The sequence below is a fragment of the Odocoileus virginianus genome, chromosome 6, assembly GCF_023699985.2.
Source record: "Odocoileus virginianus isolate 20LAN1187 ecotype Illinois chromosome 6, Ovbor_1.2, whole genome shotgun sequence".
Classification (NCBI taxonomy): Eukaryota; Metazoa; Chordata; class Mammalia; order Artiodactyla; family Cervidae; genus Odocoileus; species Odocoileus virginianus.
In genome coordinates, this window is record NC_069679.1 from 49,400,865 (window position 1) to 49,427,160 (window position 26,296).

The 26,296-nt window shown below is 40.0% G+C and overlaps 1 long non-coding RNA gene across 1 annotated transcript; it reads right to left on the reverse strand.

Annotated features, from left to right (window-relative positions):
* Positions 1-1,654: 1,654 nt before the first annotated feature.
* On the reverse strand, positions 1,655-21,131 carry LOC139035643 (uncharacterized). The gene is made up of 4 exons (XR_011488302.1): positions 21,021-21,131; positions 16,069-16,230; positions 15,529-15,605; positions 1,655-1,994 (listed from the first exon to the last, which is right to left on the reverse strand). It is a non-coding gene; the product is annotated as an uncharacterized lncRNA (long non-coding RNA).
* Between the last annotated feature and the right edge of the window lie 5,165 nt (positions 21,132-26,296).

Here is a 26,296-nt window from a genome sequence, read left to right on the forward strand (position 1 = left end):
ATCTAGTCATTGCAAAAATTTTGTAGTCTCCCTCCCCGTTACTTATTTGCTATTGCTGTTGTTTAATAGTCACTCCCTCCCTTCTCCTATATACATGTGCCCCTTGCTGCTACTGCTGCTGCTAAGTCACTTCAGTTGTGTCCGACTCTGTGCGACCCCATAGACAGCAGCCCACCAGGCTCCACCGTCCCTGGGATTCTCCAGGCAAGAACACTGGAGTGGGTTGCCATTTTCTTCTCCAATGCATGAAAGTGAAAAGTGAAAGCAAAGTTGCTCAGTCGTGTCCGACTCAGCGACCCCACGACCCCAGGGACTGCAGCCTACCAGGCTCCTCCCTCTATGGGATTTTCCAGGCAAGAGTACTGGAGTGGAGTGCCATTGCCTTCTCCGATGTAGCCCCTTAGGACAGTACTATTGTCATTTTATACAGTCATATTTATTTTGATTTACCCACATATTTACTAATACTCTTGCTCTCTATTCCTTCTTTTATGTCTAACCTTCCATTTGAGATAATTTTTCCTTTAGCCTTAGAAGAACTCTCTGGCACTTTCTTTAGTATAGATCACCAGATGAAGAATTCTCTTGGTTTTCATCTATCTGAAAATATCTTTATTTAACCTTCATTTTTGAAAGATATTTACACTGGAAATAGAAATCTTAAGTTTGTTCTTGTTTTGTGATTTTTATTGTATCATCCCCCCCCCAAGTTTTATTGAGATATAACTCAGTGCATAATATTGCATTCATTTGAGGTGTGCAGCATTATTATTCAACATCAAAATGATTACCACAATAAGTTTAGTTAACATCTATCACCTTACATAGTTATAATTTTTCTTCTGATAAGCATTTTTAAGATCTACTCTCTTAGTAACTTTCAAATACACACTACAGTATTAACTGCACTCCTTTCCTTCTGAGACTTCAAATAAACGTTAGACTCTCTCATCTATATCTTATCCTAATTTTGATGTATTTCCTCTTCCCCCACCTTTTGTTCTTTTCTTTTTTTGCTTTTCTGTGCTTTAACTGTTCTTTTGCACATTCTCCAAGGGTTTTATTCTTTCTTCAACTGTATATAATTTGTTATAATGTGTTGAAAGGTATCCTTCTAAAATTCACATACACATAGACTGAAAAATTTAATTTTTTTGTTGTTGTTGAAGCAGAGTGTTTGCAGATGTAATTAGTTAAAGATCTCAACATGAAAGCATCCTAGATTTTGGATAGTCTCTAAATTCAATAACTTGGGTGTTTATAAGAGAAAAGAGAGGAACATGTGGACATAGAGACACCTAAGGAAGAAGGCAATGTAAAGACAGAGGAAGACATTTGAATTATGTGCCATGCACCAAGCAATGCCAATAGCCACCAGAAGCTAGAAGAAAGGCAAGGAAGAATATTCACCTAAAACCTTTGGTGAAAGTGTGGCCCTGACAATATCTTGATTTTGTCTGGCTCCAGAACTGTGAGAGAAAAATTTCTGTTGTTGTAAGACAGCAAGTTTGTGATAATTTGTAATGGTAGTCCTAAGAAACTGATACACTCATCATTAAGTTATTCTCCAGTTCTGTAAACTAACATCAGCCAATCAGTATGTAGCCTTATTTTACATGTATTTCTATTTAAAGATACCTTGTTTAAGACACTATTGATTTATTAACTCAGCCAAAAACGTTTAACTCAAGATAGCCCTTCAGCATTGTGTTTGGGTGCCATTTTAAACAGTGAACTCATCAACAAAAAGCACAAAGATCTAAAAACATGGCTCTAGATAGATCTTGAAGTAGACACTCATTTTCAGTAAGAGAGCTAAAACAAGAAAAAAGAACATCACCTTCTTTAACCTCAACTGGGAATAACCCTGGTGACTCAGTTTTTCATCACACCACAGCAGGCATGTCCAGAAATGATTATGAAAGCATTGGGAGTGTGGATTTTCAAGTTGACAAATGAACTTCAGCAAGTAGGTGACTTCACAAATATGAACTCTGCAAATAATGAGAATCAACTGTATAACTAAGTCCGGGACTGCTTTAATCTTCTATTAAGGTAGTCAAGATGAGAAGAGATTTTATGTAACTAAATATAGAGCTATAGTACTCTGTATAGGATACTCAGTATAGAGTTTGAATACTGGTCATTGCAGAGGATGGCCCAACATTCTCAGCAAATTAGCTAAACTTTCTGTGGTCCCTCACAGTCAGCTGGTCCCAGCTGCCTAAAGCTCCCATTGTAATGCATCTTCTACATTAGCTATCCAAGTAAAAGGACATCTCATTCTTCTTCTACGTGTTTCTCTCTTCATTGATAGGCTATTCCATTACTCCAACCTGCTTTTCTTTAGCACCAGCTCTCACTCATATCCTAACTCTCAAGTGGCACAGGCTTGGGTTCTGCCATCCCCTCAACCATTATTGCTTATCTGTTTATAGTAAAGAGGGGGTGGGGAAGAAGATGAGTGGATAACCTGGCTCAGATCACTTATTTTCAGAATAGTAAAAAACTGAAACTAATCCAAACAGTGAGTCTTCTCACTCACGAGTCTTACTATGAGTTTTCTCTCTTGTTTTTTTCTCCAGGTACATGTTGATAACGTATGTTTTATATTTGTGTCAAGGACAGGAACATTTCCTCCAAAGATGGGCATAATAAAGGACAGAAACAGTAAAGACCTGATAGAAGCAGAAAAGATCAAGAAGAGATGGCAAGAATACACATAAAAACTGTACAAAAAAGATCTTAAGGACCCAGATAACCACGATGGTGTGGTCTCTCACCCAGAGCCAGACATTCTGAAGTGTGAAGTCAAATGGCCCGTAGAAAGCACTACTGCCAATAAAGCTAGTGAAGGTGACGGAATTCCAGCAGAGCTTTTTGAAATTTTAAAGAAGGGTGCTATTAAAGTGTTACACTCAGTATGTCAGCAAAGTTGGAAAAGCTGGCAGTGACCACAGGACTGGAAAAGGTCAATTTTCATCCCAATTCCCAAGAAAGGCAGCACTAAAGAATGATCGAACTGCCGGACAGTTAATCTCATTTCCCATACTGTTAAGGTTACATTCAAAATCCTTCAATCTAGTCTTAAGCGATATGTGAACCGAGAACTTCCAGATGTTCAAACTGCAAAGTACAACAATGCTGTTTATTGTCACCGTGTTTATTTAACTTATATGCAGAGCACATCATGTGAAATACCAGGCTGGATGAATTACAAGCTTGTAAGATTTCTGGAAGAAATATCAACAACCTCAGGTATGCAGATGATACCACTTTAATGCCAGAAATCAAAGAGGAATAGGGTAAAAGAGGAGAGTGAAAAAAAAACTGGCTTAAAAACTCAATATTAAAAAAAACTATAGATCATGATATTTGGCCCCATCACTTCATGGCAAATAGAAGGGGAAAAGGTAGAAGTAATGACAGATTTCCCAAATCACTGCAGATGGTGACTGCAGCCATAAAATTAGAAGATGATTGCTTCTTGGCAGAAAAGCTATGACAAACTTAGTGTATGAAAAAGCAAAGACATCACTTTGCTGACAAAGGTTTGTAAAGTTAAGGCTATGGTCTTTCCAGTAGTCATATACAAATGTGAGAGTTAAACCATAAAGAAGTCAGAGTGCTGAAGAACTAATGCTTTCGAACTGTGGTGCTGTATAAGACTCTTGAGAGTTCCTTGGACAGCCCAGAGATCAAACCAGTCAATCCTAAGAAATCAACCCTGAATACTCATTGGAAGGACTGATGCTAAAGTTGAAGCTCCAATACTTTGGTCACCTGATGTGAACAGCCGACTCATTGGAAAAGACCCTGATGCTGGGAAAGATTGAAGGCTGAAGGAGAAGAGGGCAACAGGATGAAATGGTTGGATGGCATCACCGACTCAATGGACATGAACTTGGACAATTCTGGGAGATGGTGAGGGACAAGGAGGCCTGGTGTGCTGCAGTCCATGGGGTCACAGAGAGTTGGACACACTTGGCGACTGAATAACAAGGACAGAATCCAGCCAGTTTCTTCTTTCTTTTGACTGAATCAGTGTACTTAAAGGTGTGTTTTTTATAGTGATAATATCAGGGAAATCAGGTATAGAGGAATTATAAGATTATAAGGAATTATAAGATGGTTTGGGGGGAATTCTGCAGCAGTTCAGTGGTTGGGGTTCTGTGCTTTCACTGTCAAGGACGAAGCTCAATCCACAGGGAACTAATATGCCACAAATAAATAAGATGGTTTTGGAAAATACAGAGAGGTTAGTTGAGACCTACAGGTCCACAATGACAGAAGAGACATTTTTACTATTTTATTTTGAATTTCCTTCACAGAAACTCTAGTCCTCAGTCAGTCCAAACTGTTTTAGTAAGAGAGGTTTCAAAAAGTTCTGTCCTGTAACATAAGAGCAGGGTGTCCATGTTGGTCTTGTGGTCTCTCTTCAGTTAAGCTCAACAAAGTGAAGCTTTGCTCCTTAATCTTTTTTCACACTATCCACATATAGGTTCACTCACTATCCATAGAGCAATTAAAAATTATTATAGTGTAAGTAGAAGTGCTACAAGTTTCTGCATCAGACACTTGCAGAGAAGATTATGATCTATCTGCCTGCTTTAGAAGGCCTCTATAAAAAAAACTGGCATTTTGTCATGCCTTCACTAAGACTTCTGCATTTTGGAAGGTTTTTCTTTAAGCTTTGTATGCTTATTCTTAATTATATCTGCCATACAATTCAGGGGCTTTTACGAGGGTTATTAGTGACTATATTCTCTAGGTTAGGTTACATATTACTATACCCCTATATCAAGAGACTTCTTACCAGAAAATTTTAAATGCCAGTAGTTAAATGTCCATCTTTGTATACAAATACAGGGAAATTTTATTCTAATAAGTTATTTGTGGGGAGGAGGAAGGATGGACTGGGAGTTTGGTGTTGACAGATGCAAATTGTTACATTTAGAATGGATAAACAACAAGGTTCTATACACAGGGAACTAAATCCAATTTTCTTGGATACCATAATGGAAAAGAATATTTTAAAAAGAATGTACATATGTATACAATTGAGTCAGTTTGCTTTATAGCAGAGATTGGCCCAACATTGTAAATCAACTGTACTTCAATTTTTTAAAAAAAAAGGCGCTTTTTTGGCTGCATTTTGCAGTGTGCATGTGAGATGTTCGTTCACAGCAATCTAGTCTGCCCTACTAGTGGAAATGCGGTCTTAACCACTGGACCACCAGGGAAGTGCCCCCTCCCCAATTTTTTAATACAAGTACTCTTTAAAAAGTTACTTGGCTTTTCTGTCATAATATCTAAGAGATCAGGTAAGGGTGCAGGATTAAAAGCAGAGTACCTGCCAATGCAGGGACAGAGGACCCATTCCCCTTATGGTACAGCTACAGCCCTCAGAATCGTTATTCTGACTCAACGAAAGAAAATTGTTGAGCAGAATTGAGTGAGGCAGCAAAGATATATCCAGGTGAACAAACAGATGGTGATCTCTGTCAATAAGAAGTGTGGCTGGCACCAATGAGTTAGAAGAATTTCTTCTGGATTTAACCCTATTGTGTTCCCTCATTTTAGTGAAAATTCTGTGGGTCAGTCCCCCCATATTTACAGAGTAACCCTGGAAGTCTTGGCAGTAATTCTCAATGGGAACTCCTTGTTTTCAACATGAGTGGGTGTAAGTAATGGCCATGATACTATCATAATTCTGTGTATGCATATATACACACATTGGTTTTATAATGATTTCAGATGACAATTTTTTATCCCTTCTACCAATATTAGAACTAAGGTATTAAGACCTACTTTCAATCTGGCAATATAAAGTTTTTTCTGTATGCATTTTCACATGGCTTAGAAAATCATTCTATAAATACTACATGTTCATTGTTTAAAAATTAAACTCAAGAGTATACAGAGGGATATAATGAAAAGTAGAAAACTCCTGACTTAAATCACAATCAACAAATCTGTCTTTCCAGAAATTATCTGTACATGTAAAGTCACATAATTTTTGCATAAATGGGGTCCAACTAAATGTTCCTTCACTTGCTTTTTTTTGTAATGTGTGTACTTTAAGCAGATACTAAAGCAGTACTAAAAGGCACAGCAAGACAGTGTGTTCCTACTGCAGTACGTTTCACATTATATTATTTTCTTTTGTTCTTGACTATAACAAAGTGCCTGCGAAGTGACCTTTTGTTTTGGTATGTATGGCAGGAACACAAGAGTTTCACAATAAACAATATCTCACAATAATGACTCATTATTTGGAGAAAAAAAAATTAATCCAGCAAATATCTTGGGAAATGTCATCCTGCATCTGGTGGTCAGCAAACTTGGACTGGGATTCCTGTCTAGTTCTACTGCATTCCATATTCCATCTCACAAAGAATGGGATTGTGAGAAAACTCATTTTAATAGTGGGAGGTTTGATGAATTTTTTTTTTTACTAAAATATGCCCACCACTCTCAAGACCTATAAGCTAGTAAGATTTTTTTTTAAATAAGCTCTACAGAAAGCTTAATGCTTATTATTTTTAGCACTGCAAATGTTTTCTATTGGATTTTAAAAAGACAACTTCCATTAGTTAATTATCTTAATACCTACTATGTGCCAACATAATACCAAATGCTTTATGTATATTATTTCACTGAATCCTCACAGCAGCTGCTCTTTTCCATATTTCTTTCAGTTAATCAAACAGAGGCAAATGAAGGCTAAATAAAATGCTCAAGGTGACACTGCTAAGTGGGGATGCTGAGATTGAAAGCTAGGTCCCTCTGACTGGTTTTGTGCTACCTAGTATGTCTGTCCTCTTAAGCAAGACCTAGCGCTTCTCTTCCTCCCTGTTGCCTTTGCACTGCTGGTGCGTCTCAATCGGCGTGTCTGGGTGTTAGCTTAAACAGGGTATTGCCTGTTTGAACTTTTACTTGTTTTTTTTTCATTCTTCCTCCCAGAAAGTCACTCAGCCCAGGATACTTTAATAGAAGAGGGGCCAGCAGATATGTGAAAGCAAGGCATTCACGCTGGCCAAGTGACCTCTTTGTGAAACCCAAAAAAGACAATCCTTCGAGTCTGTGCGCCACCCGTGCCTATTCATGATGTGCTAGTTTTCAGTCTGACATGGAGTCATGGAAAATGTGTGTATCTTGGTTCCTAGAATAGGTTAAAGAGAAACTCCTCACATATGCTCATATATCCTCTCCTGGCCTTCAGGAATTTTGACTCTACCCTCTTAACTGTCACACTCTTGACTCTCCTTCCACCTAGTCTATATATATATATAGACTAGTTTCTAAGAGGCATGATCCAAGACCACTCTATTGTAATTTGTATACATACACCCAACTGCCTATCCCAAGTTGTTTTTCTACTGCTACTATCTAATAGACTATTTTACTTATTTTTGCTTCTGGTCATGTATTCCTTAAAATGTAAACTCTCAAAGTGCAAGGATTTTATCTGTTTTGTTCACTGCTATATCTCCAGTAACCAGGACATAGTAGTAACTCCCACATAGTAAGTGCTCAACAAAAAAAAATAATTCCCAGAACCTCTGCCTCCTTTTCCTGTCTAACTTTTTTAGTTCTTTATCCCAACCCATACTTACTGGCACCCCTAATCTGTTGAGTCCCCAACTATTCTCTGTTTCTTATGTGCTTCATTTTATCTTCCCAGACAACTTCTCCATTTCTTGAGGGCAAAGACAACATAGGATTTATTTTTTATAATTAATGGCACCTAGCAGAGTTTTGCACATGTTGTCAATATTTGTTAGATTCTTGATGATTAGATTCTATCCACAGTGAACCAGAGTCTTTCAAAGTAAGGCTGCCTATTGGACAACCATAAAAATATTCCAAACGGGCCAGGCAACTAGGTGAAAGGTACTCTTCCTTTGTGAATTCTCAAATTATTTGTAATAGAACTTTTCACAGCTCAGAAAAGCCAAGTAGAGAGTTCATTGTTTATTAGGAACTTAAGGAAAGAAGGAGGCTATGTAGGAACCTTCCGTAATTTCTAAGACAATGGCATAGAGCAATACTATCCCCTCAGTCACCAGCTAGATCAGCCGAGAAGAGGACAAAAGAGCCAGATCCAGGTGCACATCTAAGGCTGAAAGGTGGACTTTAAATTCTTGAGGGGAGGTTATAAAAGTTAATATAGACAACTTTGGAAAATCATTCCATAGTTTCTCAAAAAGTTAAACATTAAGCTACTATGTGACCCAATATCTCACTCTTGGTATCTACCTAAGAGAAAAGAAAACATATGTCCACATAAAGACTTGCACAGGATTGCTCATAGAAGCACTGTTCATGATAGCCTCAAACTGGAAACAACTTAAATGACCATCAGTTGATGAATAAATAGACAAAATGCACTCAGTTATATAATGCAAAACTGAGTGAGGAAAGGAAACAAACTAATACATGTCACATGGATAAACCTTAAAAACATCATGCTAAGTGGAAGAAGTCAAACATAAGACCACATATTATATGATTCTATTCACATGGGAAGTCCAGAGAAGGCAAATTTATAGAGACAAAGTAGATTAGTGGTTGCTTAGGGCAGAGAATGGAAAGACACATTACCTGTAACGGGTGTGAGGAGTCTTATTGGGGTAATGAAAATGTCCTAAAAACTGATTTATGGTGATGATTGTAGCACTTGGTAAAGTTATTAAAAATCATTGAATTGTATTCATGCAATGAGTAAATTTTATGATGTATAAAATATACTTTATTATTTTTTAAAAGTTTATGTACCTTTTTCTGATTGTAAAGGGAATACATACTCATTTTGAAAGGTATAACAAAATATAGAAAAGAAAATGATCAGTATCTATCAAGAGATAACATTTTGCTTATTTCCTTGTGTGATTTACGTAACTGAGATCATTCTTTATGTGTCATTTTAAATCCTAATTTTCTGACCAAACATTAAAAGTATTTAATCTCATAATTATAGCTTTTTAATACATATCAAAAGCTAAGTAGGGCTTCCCATTTTGCCAGTGCAGGAGAGATAAGAGACATGGGTTAGATGCCTGGGTCAGGAAGATCTCCTAAAGGAGGGTGTGGCAACCCACTCCAGTTATTCTTGCCTGGTGAATCCCAAGTACACAAGAGCCTGGAGAGCTACAGTCCATAGTATTGCAAACAGTTGGACATGACTGAAGTGACTTAGCCCACAAGCACAATAGCTGAGTGATGTTTCATCATAGAGATTTATCATAATTCATTCAACTACCCTCCACTGCTAAGTATTTCAATTTTATAAATAGCATGCACTAAGCATCTTTGTACCCAAAAAAATCACAAAGGCTTATTTTTCAACCTAGTTTATCCATTGTTCTTAGTATATCTTACAAGTCTTGAATTTGGAAATCTGATCTTTGAAATACGGACTTCTTTATCTTCAGGTGGTGAAGACAGCCCTGTTTAATCATAGAGAGTCACTCATGATTTCAACATTGGGTGCAGATGACAATAAAATGAAGCTGGTCAGCTGGGCCTGCTTGTGTCAGGACCTGGGATCTGTACCCAGAGAGCAAGGACTCCAGTGTTGCAAGAAGCAACTGAAGCAAGCCCAAGAACCCCAGCCTGTATACCAAGGCAGTAAGTAGACTGGGTGTCAATAAGTTACCTGAGGTCAGGAGTGAGCTGGAGTCTGCAAACCCACAAATATCCATGGAGAAAGAAGTCATCAGCTCTCACAACCCCTGACAGGATTTAAGGTAGATCAAAACCCAGCACCAGCAATGGAATTCATATTTGAGCCTAGCCCTAAGGCAGAAACTTACCTGCCCTCTCACCTGCTGTCCAAAAGGCACTGGGCATACCAGCAGATAGGAACCAGTTAACCCTCACATCTGTCCAGAGTAGAAGCCCTAGAGATTTAGGGTTCTACCAACCCACTGTCTTGCTTTGAGAAACATCTTTTAAATAAATAATTTCAAAGCTAATAACAAATGGAAACTGATTTCAAATGCTGTGTGAAACAAAACTATTCATTGTTTCATCCTTCAGTGAAATTAACCATATATGTTCTAAAATTGACTGTACACAAAGCTCAGTTAATATACGAGAAGCTATTGAATTGCACATTTTGAATAGGGGAATTGTATGTGAATTATAGTAAAGCTGTTTACACTATTTAAATTAGAAAGGTGAAAAAAATGTGCTGTGATGGGCTCCATTTCAACTTCTAGAAGATGGGGCCTGTGTAAACTTCTACCCACGTTCAAAATCTATCCCATCTGCTTCCCAGTGAACCCAAGTTTTCTACACTGAGGACTGATCCTCTGTGTCATTCTACTGTTTCATCCAACCCTCAAAGTCCCATGGGAGACCCTACAGAATGGTGGTTAAGAAAACTGTGCCACTTGCCCCCAGGGAATTAGTACACAGTCATTAAAAGGTCTGTGAAGAAATGGGCAAACAAGGTGTGGACTCCATATACTACATGCATATTATTACAACCACATAGGAAAAACCTATGCAAAAAAAAAAAAAGTTTATAAAAAATCAAATTAAAACACTAACAGCAGTGTAGGAGAAAGGTGAGAATGAAAGAGATTTTTCTCTAAAGATTTGCTTTGTAATATTTCCTTCCCATCAAAAGATAGTATTTCATGGTTTTTCCTAGAGGGGTGGGATGGAGGTGGAAGATGGGAAGGAGGTTCAAGAGGCCGAGTAGACATGTATACCTCTAGCCGATTCACGTTGATGTATGGCAGAAACCAACACAATGTTGTAAACAATTATTCTCCAATTAAAAGTAAGTAAATTAACAAAATAAAAGAGTTCTGTAATCTCAAAATAGGTAACATTCCATGGTTTTTAATGATAAGTTACTCTGTGAGAGATAACACTGCCTTCAGTTCTGCTCATAAATTTTACTCTAGAAGACCTGCATTTTTCCTGTGACAAAAGGAATCTAGGGAAATATGAAAACTCAGAGTACTGTGAGGGCTTAAAGAGGAGAAAAGACCTAACAAAAGGAAGGGGAATAAATAAAATTACCTTTTCTGCACGTTTGGAGTTTTTGTTTTAACAATATAAAAGAAAATTAAGTCAATTTGAAATTATAACTATGTAGGGCAATTTGTTTTATCTTTCCTTACCTTGGTCTCATCTATTTTGAAATATTTTCTTTATGAATTTGCCAAAAACTGAATCCTAATCTTTTTGCTCTCAAAGGGAAATTTTGTGTCAGGTGCTGTGCTCAGTCGTGTCCGCTCTTTGCGATCCTAAGGATCCTAAAGGACTGAAGCCCACCAAGCTCCTCTGTTCATGGAATTCTCCAGGCAAGAATACTGGAGTGGGTAGCCGTGCCCTGCTCCAGGGGATCTTCCCAACCCAGGATTCAACGTGTGGTCTCCTGCCTTGTAGGCAGATTCTTTTTTTTTTTTTTTTTTTTCTTTTCGGCAGATTCTTGACCAGTTACTAGGGAAGTCAGAGCTAATTCAATCCTTTCATATAGGCAATGTGAACACCAAAATAAAACAAACACAAAGGAAAGCCTTTATCCAGACACCATAACTTGATGCAAAGCACAAGTGTCACCTTATGCTTCAGCTTGCAGCACGTTTGATCCACACTGGGAAAGGTACTGTATGGTGTGAGGCCATTTGTTCTGTTCTGAAGCTGACAGGTGGTTTCAGTTCTGCTTAAATTAAGTTTGTAGTGCAACAGAGGGGTCTTAAAATTATGTAATTGAACTGTTACCTTGAAAATGAAAAAACTAAGGTCCAGAGAAGCAAAGACCCATTTAAGCCAGGTCAGTGGCAGAATAGGATCAAATAACAGGCATCCTGCTTTGTAGTCCAGTGCCATGCCTTCCCAGAGAGGGCCTACCAGTGCCCTGTCCTCATCTCTACTCATGATTCCTTCAAAATAAATATGATCCAGATCTGGATTTCTACTCCCAGGGCTGTCTTGATTCAGAGGCAAGCCAGGTCCAGACCTGCCCTGCTGGAACCCGGACACGTCTCAGCAGTTGAGGTGGTAGATCTGAGTTGTTTTGAGCACAAGCAGATCTGGTCAGCTAACTAGTCACTGGATAATTCTGCCTGTCACTGTTTAGGGGCCAACACCACCAACTCTCCTCACAAGTAACAAACAGGATATGCCCGGTCATAAGCATAACAGTAGAGGTCCAAAGAATCTCTGCAAGTTGGCTAAGTATAGACGGTTCACTTGAGAGACGAGGCTAGGGAAGCCCCCGGCCCACTCTCTGACATCTCTGACATTCAGAAGGATGCATTAGTTCAGAGATGACAGAGGGATCCTGTGTGGTAGCTGAAAGAGGAAGGTAATAACTGTCCCCGAGAAAGGTCTGGATGTTCTCTTTTGAGAGTCAGACTAAAATGCGTGGCCAGGGGTGAAAGAGTCTTCAAAAGAGAAGGTACACCATGCTTTTGCCATCTTCTCTCTGCTTTCTGCTATTCATCAAGCGGAGAGCCACAAAATGTCCTACAACATCAGCAATGTTTTTCCAGCACATTTGAGGTGTGCCTTGAAGGACATAAACAAGAGCAGCAGCAACAACAAAAACAACAACAAAAAACAGTGTCTTCACATGTTTTAAGAATCAGCAAGATTATATATTACACTGGAGAGCTTTAACCAATTCTTCTGATCTTTTGTTGAGGTTTAACTAAGTATTCATAGGTAACTGCTGAATTCCCCTAATCTAACAGAATTGTTATCATGTGAAAATTAAAGAGTAACCATTTAAAAGCATATCTTAAAATGGAGTACACCAACTCTACTGAAGGTTTAGTTAAATGGATAAGAATATTTCTCTAATGGATTAAAAAAGCAAAACTAGGAGTGATCTTGTTGTTTAGTTGCCGAGTCATGTCCAACTCTGTAACCCCATGAACTGCAGCACACCAAACCTCCCTCTCCCTCACCATCTCCTGGACTTTGCCCAAGTTCATGTACATTGAATCGGTGATTTTAGATATTATTTAATTTAATCCCTTTATGTTAAAATGCTTTTTTTCCCCTGCCATACCACACAGCTTACGGAATCTAAGTTTCCCCACAAGGGATCAAACCCAGGCCCACAGCAGTGAAAGCCCCAAGTCGTAACCACTGAACCACCTGGGAATTCCCCAAATGCTCTTTTTTTAAAAATTGGAAGATTCAGCCTAAATTATTTTTGCAAAAATATGTTAACATAGATTGGTAAAACTCTAAAGCATGCTATTCACAACTTAAAGATAGATGAAGGTCTTATTTCAAAGCCATGATACAGATTGACTATTAAAAATTAAATTTGTAAAAAAAAATTTTAATTTATATTATTGGAAAATTGGATTTAATTATTCTAACAAATCAAACTAGCATTTATAAAGCTACAAGGAAATTGGGCAAAATAGGTGAAGAGTATTAAGAGGCACAAACTTCCAGTTGTAAGATGAGATGTAATATACAGCATAAGCAATATAGTCAGTAATACTATAATAAATTTGTATGGTGACAGATGGTTACTGTACTTATGATGATCATTTTGTAATATATTTAAATGTTGAGTCATTATGTTGAACACCTGAAACTAACATAAGTCAATTATACTTCAATTTAAAAAAAAAAGTTAAAAGGAAAGAAATCATCTCTAATTCATGAGCTTCATCTGATTATTCAGAAAATATTTTTGTGCAGTACAGAATGTGTCACTGTTTAAATTATCTTACTAGAATAAAAAATATGCTTTAAATATTTAAAAACATACATGTATGCATACATATGACTTCTATGTATCATTTAAAAATAAAAATGAAACACTTCTAACAGATCCACTTGAGGAATTTTAAGAAGGGATGAATTCAATAATTTTATCATCATCATCCTCTTTTTTAATTATTCATGAACTGGGAAATAAAGATAATTCCTGCTTTTATAGTTTTAAATGTTTTCTCAGTGTATTCAAGAGCAGAAAGAAAACTTAGGTGATGTATCTAATACATTGGATCCCAGGATAAATATTTGTATATACTCATAGAGTGAGCTAATCAATGAGAGCAATGAAGAGAAATTTAGCAGGAATTAACATAAAAGCCTTTTCATACTGTTTCATAACCTCAGATATGCAGATGACCCCACCTGTATGGCAGAAAGCATAGAAGAACTAAACAGTCTCTTGATGAAAGTGGAAGAGGACAGTTTAAAATCTGACTTAAAACTCAACATTCAGAAAACTAAGATCATGGCGTCCCGTCCAATCACTTCATGGCAGATAGATGGGAAATAATGGAAATAGTGACAGACTATTTTGGGGGGCTCCAAAATCACTACAGATGGTGACTACAGCCATGAAATTAAAAGACACTGCTCCTTGGAAGAAAAGCTATGACCAACCTAGACAGCATATTAAAAAGCAGAGACATTACTTTGCCAGCAAAGATCCATCTAGTCAAAGCTATGGTTTTTCCCATAGTCATGTATGGATATGAGAGTTGAACCATAAATAAAGCTGAGCATCGAAGAACTGATGCTTTTGAACTGTGGTGTTGGAGAAGACTCTTGAGAGTCCCTTGGACTGTAAGAAGATCAAACCAGTTCATCCTAAAGGAAATCAGTCCTGAATATTCATTGCAAGGACTGTTGCTGAAGCTGAAACTCCAATACTTTGGCCACCTGATGTGCAGAACTGACTCATTGGAAAAGACCCTGATGCTGGGAAAGATTGAAGGCAGGAGAAGGGGACGACAGAGGATGAGATGGTTGGATGGCATCACCGACTCAGTGGACATGAGTTTGAGCAAGCTCTGGGACAGGGTAGCCTGGCATGCTACAGTCCATGGGGTGCAAAGAGTTGGACAAAACTGGGTGACTAAACTGAACTGAACATAAAAACTTATATTCAAGTTTTTTTAAAGTTGCATCACTAGGAATTTTTAGCTTAGACAAAAGAAAGCATAAGGAGGATGATACAGCTATTTTCACATAGTTAATACACATTCAGAAAAAGAAGAATTGACCTTGCTCTAAAATGTAGAACTAGGAGACCAATGCGAATTAAATATTGGACTATAATGAGAAATAGTTTATTTCAATTGCAATTCAATGCTGAAGAATGGGTACCTCAAAATATTTTTGAGTAGGTAAACTCCTGAAACGAGTTCTTCACTGGAAGGACTGATGCTGAAGCTGAAGCTCCAGTATTTTGGTCATCTGATGCAAACAGACAACTCATTGAAAGAGTCCATGATGCTGGGAAAGATCGAGGGCAAGAAAAGAGGGCATCAGAGTATGAGATGGCTGGACGGCATCACCAATGCAATGGACATGAACTTGGGCAGACTCTGGGAGATGGTGAGGGACAGGGAGGCCTTACTTGCTGCAGTCCATGGGGTCACAAAGAGTCAGACATGACTGGGCAACTAAACAACAACAAACTTCTGAATATGGTCTAAAGTTATTGCTACATAATAGAAAAATTGTGGCAATATAACAAATTAAAATCAAAGTATATAGTATGTAGTTAATCTTGGGACTTACCTGGAGGTCCAGTGGTTAGAACTCGATGTTTCCATGGCAGGGGGTATTGTTTCATCTCTGGTTAAGGAACTAAGATCCTACATGCAGAATGTCATAGCCAAATTTTAAAAATAATAATAAAATTAAAAAGTAACAGTTAATCTGATAAGAAGTCTTTTTAACAAAAAAAAATACATTTAAAAAAACTTTTTAACCATATCTTGTAATACTGAAAAAATTGACTTTTATTTATCCACACCACTATGAACTTTAGGCTATATGTCGATTATTAAAGAAACGCCTTCATATGGGGAATGCCTGCTGACTGCAAAAGAGTATTTGTTTCACTTCAAGTCATATTCAGTTTTAGGCCACCTAAGAAACCTATCAACCCAGAGCATCCCATGACACACTTTAAAATGCACTAGGGATGATACTTCTACTATTGGAAAAATATAATATGTATTACCTGTCTGAATTCTTCAAATGCAGTGCTTTTCCGCTAACCATACAAGAAAGAGAAGTAATACAGTGTCACTGATAACATGCCTACATTCATACCTGTGTTTGTAATTAGTTGCTCAGTCATGTCCTTTTCTTTGTGACCCCTTGGACTGTAGCCTACCAGGCTCCTCTGTCCTCTTCCCAGGCAAGAATACTGGAGTGGGTTGCCATGCCCTCTTCCAGAGGATCTTTCCAAACCAGGTATCAATCCCAGGTCTCCTGAATTGCAAGCAGATTCTTCACCGTCTGAGCCATCAGAGAAGCCCACATACATACTTAAATACATATGGATAATTAAAAGGTAAAAAAAGTGAAATTCTGGAATTCTTCATTCTAGAGTATTCAGAGGTCATTGCTATATATTTGTATATTCAAAACCAGCAAATAAAGTTCTGTAGTATATTTGCTCTCTTTTTCATATTATATTGTTTTAAATATATGTAATGATTACTTATAATGAGATATAGTCTGGTTAGGTCTTTGACATTTTGTAAAAAATAATTCTCTCCTGTTTCTTAGTTCTTTACCCTGTGATATTAGGATATTCCTGACCTTATTCCCACATACCACCTCTTCAGTTTTTTTTTTTACCGCCTCTTTAAATTTAAAAATTTATAGGCATGTGTCCAATCTACTTGAATGCCTTGTTTCAAATTACAGGCTGAGGCTTTAGCAAATTCCTTAAAGTGGAATTTAAGAACATCTTCAACATTTGTAAGTCATATCCTATTCGATCCTATTTTCAGTCTTTTTTTCCACAACAGAAAAGTCCCTGAGTTATGCAGCGTTCCAGAGCATTCTCCTTTTTATTTAATTATTTCGGAGGATGAAAAGCTTTTTCATAGCACCCCCACAAAATCTGTTATACCAAGCACCACACAGCCACGCAGCACGCTGAGCCCAACACAATGCCTGCGATTGTGGCTCTCCTCCTCAACTTCTTGTGTCTCCTTCCTTGGGGCCCACACATGTCTATACACATTCCCTCTTCTGAACACAGGTTTAACAGTCACATATCCGGTAACCACACACATCTCCCTAAACCCATCTCAGTGTGTTGGAGAGTTGTTTGTTCTGCACCAGCACATATGAACTCTTCCTTAAATCCCACATGAACTGCTTCGGTCATGAGATGGTAAAAGGAGCCACGCTAACAAAGAAGTATCAACAATTCTGAAGCCAAAGTCATCTGTTTTGGTAACGACTTTCTAGAAATATAACTGACTTAAACTTTTTTTTTAATTGAAGTGTGGTTGGTTCACACTGTTGTGTTTTTCTGCTGTACAGCAAAACGCTTCAGTTACACATATACATGTGTCTGCTCGTTTTTAGCTTCTTTTCCAATACAGGTCACTACAGGGTATTGAGTAAAGTTCTCTCTGCTATACAAGTAGAACCTTATTATTATCTATTTTATAGATAGTAGTGTGTATGACCTCCAGTCCAGTATTCTTGCCTGAAAAATCCCATGGACAGGGGAGCCTGGTGGGCTACAGCCCAATGGATCACAAAGAGTCAGACATGACTGAGCACCTAAGCACACAGAGTGTGTATATGTCATGCCCAGTCTGCCATAAGTTTGTTTTTCTACATCTGTGATTCTATTTCTATTTTGTAAATAAGTTCATTTGTACCATTTTTTTTTTTAGATTTCATAAATGATATCATATGATTTGTCTTTCTCTGATAACTGACTTAATAACTACATTCAACAAGTGATTTCACTCAGATATCCACCAAGGTATACTGCTGGCAAACAGCTTAATCCAGAAGATACCTCAAACTTAGACTCTGTTTGTTTGTTTTTATGTTTGTGAGAGTTGTTTTCGTGTTTGTTTTTGTGATTTCAGTGAAACCTTTAAAAATGTTCTCCACCGGTGTTACTTCAGCTATGCTGCCCAGACACAGAGCATGAGGCCTTGGATTATCAATTTGTCCCAATGCTGACCAAGTGTGACCCCTGAAGTCACTCTCTAGCATCTGTCGGAAGTGTTGCCCTCCTGGGCAGCTCTGAGTGACTGTGCTTCACCTGAAGAAAGACCAGTTTTTCTCACAAATTCTGTGAATCTTGTTACTGACCAAGTCTCTTCCTTGCCAGAAAGACCAGATCCATGTGTGGGGCCCACCTGTTGCAGGTATATAGGACTTCAAAGTACATGGACTTATCTCATGACTTGACTCGTCTTATTTTTCTCACTGTGTCTTTTTTATGACTCTGTCATTTTGTATATTTTTGTGAGCTGCCTAAAATTCTCTCTGAAGGTGTAAGTCAATAAACTAATTTTACATCAATTTGTTATTCTGTACTACATAGAAAGAGGTCTGACTCAACTCATTTCAAAGAACCAGTCTTATTCAGGGACATTTATTTAAAAGTTATGTAGAGTGCTGCTTTCTGGGAGTTGTCAAAATTTAAAAGTTCATCACAGGACTTCCCTGGTGGTCCAGTGGCTAAGACTCAGCACTCCCAATACAGGAGCCCAGGTTCAATCCCTGGTCAGGGAAACTAAGAGCCTGCAGGCCCCAGTGAAGACACTGTGTACTGCAACTAAGACCTAGCACAGCCAAAAAAAAAGTTCATCATCAATGTTCTCTCCCTGTTACCCCTTCTCTGTTTTTTGTAGAAAGAGGATTGAAAAGACAATTGGAAAGAAAGGAGAATATTAGACACACAAACTTAAGTTCATCTTAAAAAGGAAAGAGAATGTTAAAAGGAAAAAGAGAAAATTGGACATACAGATTCAAATTCATTTATTTGTAAATATGTCATGTATATTTAAAAGAATGTAGCATTTTAAAAAATTAATTTATTTATTTTAATTGGAGGATAATTATTTTACAATATTGCGATGGTTTTTGCCATACATCGAATTCATGAATCAGCATTGTTTTAAATACACAATTGTGTGGTACTAGAGAAGACTTGGAGTCCCTTGGACTTCAAGAAGATCAAACTAGTCAATCCTAAAGGAAATCAACCCTGAACATTCATTGGAAGGACTGGTGCTGAAGCTGAAGCTCCAATACTTTGGCTACCTAGTGTGAAGAGCTAACTCATGGAAAAAGACCCTAATGCTGGAAGGATTCAAAGCAAAAGGAGAAGACAACAGAGGACGAGATGGTGAGATAGCATGACTGACTGTAATAGACATGAATTTGAGCAAACTCTGGGAGATAGTAAAAGACAGGGAAGCCTGGCATGTCGTAGTCCATAGGGTTGCAGAGTCAGACGTGGCTTAGTGACTGAACAACAATAACACGCACTGTTTTATTGAACTAGAGTTCTATTATTCTGGGTGAATTGCTAGAATTCATACTCAATTTTATAAAAACTAGAGGCTAAACAGACAAAATATCTAGTAGATGTGAATTATCTTAAATGCACTGGGGAAAGTAGGTTATGTCCTATATACAGTTTAATCTCAAATCAACTTCTCCCTTAATTGTCTGGACCTTTTAGAACATTATTTCATTTGGTGGGTGGTTTGAGACCTTAGATTTGATTTTAGTTAGAAGGTGACTAAGATGTTTAGTGGAGGAAGGGGAAGAGTAAGTGGTCATTGATACTTGGTGGTAGAATTAAAGAAGGGTGAAGAGTTCTTAAAAATCAGACATGTTTATTATGGAAACGGAATGCTTTTCTTTTTTTAAGGTTTGGCTGAGGCATGCAGCTTGTGGAATTTTAGCTCCCCAACCAGAGATTGAGCCAAGTTCCTTGACAGTGAAATCGTAGCCCAAACCACCTGACAGCCAGGGAATTCCCAGAAAAGGAATGCTTTTGTAAGAGGATTTGCTACCAAAATTATCACTGAAGAGAATGTCTTATAACTAGATCAATAGAATAGCATAATTGAACATTATCTATAATATGATTTCTATGTGCATATATTTCTATGCACACAATGGACCCTTCAGTTCAGTTCAGTCGCTCAGTCGTGTCCGACTCTTTGCGACCCCATGAATCGCAGCACACCAGGCCTCCCTGTCCATCACAAACTCCCAGAGTTTACTCAAACTCATGCCCATCGAGTCAATGATGCCATCCAGCCATCTCACCCTCTGTCATCCCCTTCTCCTCATGCCCCCAATCCCTCCCAGCATCAGGGTCTTTTCCAATGAGTCAACTCTTTGATGAGGTGGCCAAAGTATTGGAGTTTCAGCTTCAGCATCAGTCCTTCCAATGAACACCCAGGACTGATCTCCTTTAGGATGGACTGGTTGGATCTCCTTGCAGTCCAAGGGACTCTCAAGAGTCTTCTCCTCATGGAAAAGAAATGCAAAAAGGCAAAATGGTTGTCTGAGGAGGCCTTACAAATAGCTGTGAAACGAAGAGAAGCGAAAAGCAAAGGAAAAAAGGAAAGATATTTCCATTTGAATGCAGAGTTCCAAAGAATAGCCAGGAAAGATAAGAACGCCTTCCTCAGAGATCAATGCAAAAAAATAGAGGAAAACAACAGAATGGGAAAGACTAGAGATCTCTTCAAGAAAAATTAGAGATACCAAGGGAACATTTCGTGCAAAAATGGGCTCAATAAAGGACAGAAATGGTATGGACCTAACAGAAGCAGAAGATATTAAGAAGAGGTGGCAAGAATAAACAGAAGAACTGTACAAAAAAGATGTTCACAACCCAGATAATCACAAAGGTGTGATCACTCACCTAGAGCCAGACATCCTGGAATGTGAAGTCAAGTGGGCCTTAGAAAGCATCACTACGAACAATGGGCCCTTACCTTCGTATTAATAAAGAAAAGGGAGAATAAAAACTCAATGTGACTCTCAGCCTCTCTCCACTGCAGCCTTACCTCCCCATTTTCTTGCTGGCCATCTTGGACCATGAGACCCTTGCGGGGTGACTTCAGAGTAAATTATATGTTGACTTTCACCACTTGTTTTGGGGACTTAATAAAATCCTCAAACTATTGAGTAACTGGCTTCTGCCCTCATTGGGCAGATGTAGCAAAGCTAAGACTAGAGTTCACTAATCTTGTGATAATGTCATCACTTACCATTATAACTGATTGTTCTTCTGGAGGAGGCAAGTCTTGATTTTCTACATGACTGTTGCTGACAAGTCTTGACTCTGACTTTCTGTGGTTTCTCTGATCCAATTACTTTAACTCTCCCCTTCACTTCCTGCTTAAAACTAAAAACCTTCAGTCCTTGTGTAAATTGACATTGTGCAATTTTTGTATTTCACAAAATAAATTCTCTGTAATCTCACCTTGTTATCTATTACAAACTTTGCTAAAGGTAAAACAAACATCTTTACCAAGTGCTTGAAGTGCAATGCTCAGTCTCCTCTAGTCATTTTAGCACAATCTAATTTTATTATGAACTATATATCACATAAAATCATAGCTACGGTATCTCCCTCAAGAACCTCCAGCTATCCTTTTGTCAGGTGAGTGGATGGTCCTCGGTTCTTTGCCTCGTCACAACAAAAATTTGGAGTGACGGACGTTGAAGCACTCTCGGCGGGTCACAGCTCTTGGGTCTTGGACAGACCGTGTTACAGCTCTTAAATAAATCAGCGTTACAGCTCAGTGTTACAGCTCTATTTTATTTAGATGATAGCAGGAAAATCCGTCTTCGAGGTGTGAGGGCACGTCAATCCCAAGACGGGAAGAGAAGGGCGCCCCATCGTGCAGGAGAGAGAGCGAAGAGGGCTTTGGCTACTCTTTTTATCTGTTTCTCTGTCCCTGGGCCTGTCTTATGACACTGGGCCGGCCAGGAGTGTTGTTTGTTTTACCTGAGGTTCTCACTCCGGTCCTCAGACCTTCCTTTGCTCTATTTTCGTGGGCTTCTCCCTTCCAGGTCTTTTAGCCACCGCCATTCTGGACTCCTTTTCCCTATTCTAACTACCTAACATTCCCCCCTCAAGAGATGGGAGGCCCAGTTCTTTGGGAATAGGGGCATCGAGGTCTCTCTGGCTACTTCCTGCTGAACTGGGACGGCGAGGGGCATTGGGCCTCTCCCTCTTGCTAGTCTCAGGTCTCAGAGTCCTTACAGCGGTGTCCATCTAAGAGTGACTGATGTTTTCCGTGGTTGGCTGTAGTTATATATCTTTGTTGAACTGGCGCTGCATGTCATAGCTTGACGTGGGCAGAGACAAGACAGGTTAGACAATTGACAGTACATGGAGCAATCATTAACAGTGTCAGTGTGGCATAACAAGGACTAGTAGGGGCATTAGCCAATTTTAAATTCACATTGCCAGGATGGCTCAAGTCTCTCCTTTTTCAGAGATCAGAAGATCTATCTCCTGTCTGTTTTGGAGTACAATCTCTGCCAAGCTTTGTTGGCTCTTTAGAGCTGTCTTGAGAAATCTTATCCCCAGAGACCAGATTTTGGGGTTGTTTATTAGAATGGCACTCATTTGTAGTTCTGAATAGATATCTGAGATCTCCCAGGGGCTCACAGGTGTATTGAGTGTCCTCTTCTGTTTTCTTCCACGGCTTGACTCGTGAGTAGTGAATCCAGGAGTCGTGTCCTGGCACCTTGACTGCTGTGGGAATAGAAAGTATTACAGGGTAGGGGCCCTTCCATGTGGGCTGGAGTTGAGCCTTTGGGGACCCATCTTTCCAGACTTTAATTAGGACTTGAGTCCCTGGAGCATATAGTGGTGACTCCTTAGAGTTTTTTGGGTCCTGGTTCATACCCCACAAGCCTATATCCTGTTGGAATTGCCCAAAGGCCATGGTATAAGACTGGAGGGTCTGAACCTCTGGATCTAGGAAGGTCATTGACATAAACAAAAGGTCTTCTATCATGATTGCCATAGCTGCAAGATTTCGAAGGCAGGGGGGCCAGCCTTGGGCAGCTGAATCAAGTCTCTTGGATAAGTAAGCTACAGGCTGGGGCTCAGATCCCAACCTTTGAGTTAACACTCCCAAGGCTATTCCCTCTCTTTCATGGACATAAAGCTGGAATGCTTTTTTTTGGATCTGGCAACCTCAAGGCAGGTGCCTGAGTTAAGGCCTGTTTTAGTGTAGCCTCTGCCTCCTTTTGAGGAGTTCCCCACATTAGTGGGATTGAATCATCTCGTCCCTTTAAGCTTTTATATAAGGGCTGGGAAATTAGACCACAGTTGGGTATCCAGATTCTACAATACCCAGTTAGCCCCAGGAAAGCTCGCAATTGTTTTCGAGTTGTGGGGGAGGGCAACTGGAGGATTCCTTGTAGCCGATCAAAGGACAGCCTCCTGGACCCATGTGTAATCTGAACTCCCAGGTAAGTGACTTTTGTCTCAACCATCTGTGACTTAGCACGGGAGACTTTATATCCCCTTTCTGCCAAAAAGTTTAGAACCTGAATTGCATGTTGTTGGGCACTTTTCTCATCTGGAGAGCAGATTATTAGTAGGTCATCTACATATTGTAATATTTTCCCATTAGTTCCCAGGTCCAGATCTAGGAGATCCCGGCTAAGGGCCTGTCCAAACAAGTGGGGGCTCTCTCTGAACCCCTGAGGTAATACTGTCCAAGTCATCTGTTGGTGTTTTTCTCCTGGGGCCTCCCACTCAAAGGCAAAAAGATATTGGGATTCTTTAGCCAGTGGTATGCAAAAAATAAATGCATCTTTGAGATCCAAGACTGTAAACCACTTGGCACTGGGTGGGATTTCTCCCAAGATTACATAGGGATTGGGTACTGTGGGATGGAGGGGGACTACAGCTTCATTTATGATCCAGAGATCTTGAACCATACTCCAGGTTCCATCCTTTTTCTTTACTGAGAGGATTGGCGTGTTACATGGCAAACTGGTGGGGACCAAGAGCCCACAAGCAAGGAATTTATTTATTAAATGCTGTAGTCCCTCCCAAGCCTCTCTTTTGAGAGGATATTGTTTCCAGTTAGGAAACCGAGTGGGGTCTCAGAGGACAGTGATGACCAGTTCAGCTTGGTGGGCTCGTCCGGGAATCCCCTGATCCCACACCTGGGGGTTAATTTTGTCCTCCCATAGTCTTTGCTCTCTCTCTATTGGAGGTGTGATGGGTTCCTCAGTAGTAACCAGAAGCTGTAGGGCCCTAGGGGCTGAAAAGCTTCCCATCACAAGGGTGGTCCCCAGTTTAGTGAGTATGTCTCTTCCCATTAAGGGAGTAGGACACTCAGGGACCACCAGGAACTGGTGGGAAAATATCTGTCCATCCCAGCAACAAAGAAGTGCTTGGGTGAATCTTTTAGTAGTTGCTTTTCCTGTAGCACCCAAAATGGTACAGGTTTGGGAGAAGGCTCCTGGGTAGGAGATCAAGACAGAGTAGGTAGCCCCTGTGTCAACCAAGAAATTCTTGGACCTACCTGCCACATCCAGTTGCACCCTTGGCTCCAGCCCCGTGATGGTTATCTGTGACAGGCGGGCTGGCTGGAGCAGGCCGCTTCAGTCCTCTTGAACCATCGTGAGGGAAGGCTTGGAGCTTGACTTTGAGGCTCTTGGGTCCCAAGGGCAGAGTGCCGCTCAATGTCCCAGTTGATGGCATTTGTGGCAAGCCATTCTAGGAGACTTGTCAAGGTTAGGACACTCTTTGGCCCAATGCCCCGCCTGTCTACAGATTAGGCATTTGCCTCTTGCCTTGTCCTTCAAGGACTCGGGGTGTGTCATAGGGATTCCCTGGAGGGCGGCCAGCATCTGGGCATGCCTCGTCTCTTTCCTTCTCTCCCTCTCCTGGGCCTTGGCCTCCTTCTCCTGTTCTCTGTTATAAAAGGTATTAGTGGCTGTCTGGATCATCTCATCTAGTGAGGCAGCAGAGTCCTGCTGCTGTAGCTGTTGTAACTTAATTCTGATATCTGATGCACATTGGGGCAGGAATTTGTCCTTTAAAATCACCTGTCCCTCATAACAGTCTAAGTCCAAATTGGTGAACTTTTGGAGGGCCTCTTTTAGCCTTTCTAGAAAGGCAGTGGGGTTTTCATCGGACTCCTGAGTTATTGCTGAGACCCAGGCATAGCTGATTACTTTTTGCTGGGCTGCTTTCAGTCCTGCCTTTATACAGATTAGAAAAATGATCCCTTTCCCAGATGTGCTCAGGGTCATTACAATTCCAGTTAAGATCGGAGGAGGGGACTGCAGTTTCCCCTACTGGGTATCTATCGCTTGACATGTGAAGCCCTGTTTCATACACCTCCGGGCTTCCTTTAAGACCCTAGTATGTTCAGGATCAGATAAAGTTTGACTAAATATGACCATGATGTCCTTCCACGTCAAGTCAAAGGCCAAGGTAATATGTTGGAACGTATCTATATATTTGCCTGGGTCATCTGTATAGCTTCCCAGGTCTTGTTTGATCTTAGTTCTAAGAGGGAGAAGGGTTTATGGACATGGGTTGGTCCGAATTCTCCTCCAGTTTCAACTAAGGGACATACTCGAGCTGGCTTTTGTGGAGGGGGTGCTCCTGGGTATGGGGGCACGCTTGGATACAAGGAAGAAGCACCAGGCAACTCGGGAGCTGTGGGAGGTGAGCCTTCACGGGGGCAGTTCTTCTCTTGGTTGCCTGTGCCTAACACCATTTGCCTAGTGGGGTCACTTTTAGGGCGTACAACAATCCCATACTTAAGACAGAGTTCCTTCATATCTCTAAGTCAGAAGAAAATTTGGACATAGGGGATCTCTGTCCATTTCCCTTATCTTTTGCAGAATAATTCTAATTGCAGGATGGTATTGTAATTTAAAGTCCCATCCTCGGGCCAGTGTTCCTCGTCCCCCAGTGGATACCGTGGCCACACAGTGGCACAAAAGAATTTTAAACGACTCTTTCTCAGTGTTAGAGGATCGAACAGCTTCCAGTTATCAAGGATGCATCTCAAGGGCATCTGCCGGGAAGTGGATTGGTTATTTCCCATCTGAAAAACAGTCATGTTAGGGAGGAAAAGGAAAAGAAAAAACTAATAGGCTTTTTGAAACTTATCCTACCCAGTACTGTCGCAACCTGAGAGCCAGGCGTCCCCGGGTCAGGATGCAGATCTCCAGGCAGGCTGAGGCGTGACAGCCTCCTGGGACCCGTGGGACTGGTGGATCCCTGAGCAGGTTGAGGCTTGACAATGTTTCGAGGACCAGATCCCTAGGCAGGGCAAGGCGTGATGACCTCCTGGGACCCCCAGGCTGGAGTTTGGGCGTCCCCAAGGTCTCCAGTGTGACCAGTGCTGGGTAGAATTAAGGGGTTGTAACTCGTTGCTAGTTTGTCCACCGTGGATGGGAACAGATGCCATGATGTAAGCTCATCCTACCTAGTACTGTCGCAACCTGAGAGCCAGGCGTCCCCGGCTCAGGGTGCAGATCCCCAGGCAGG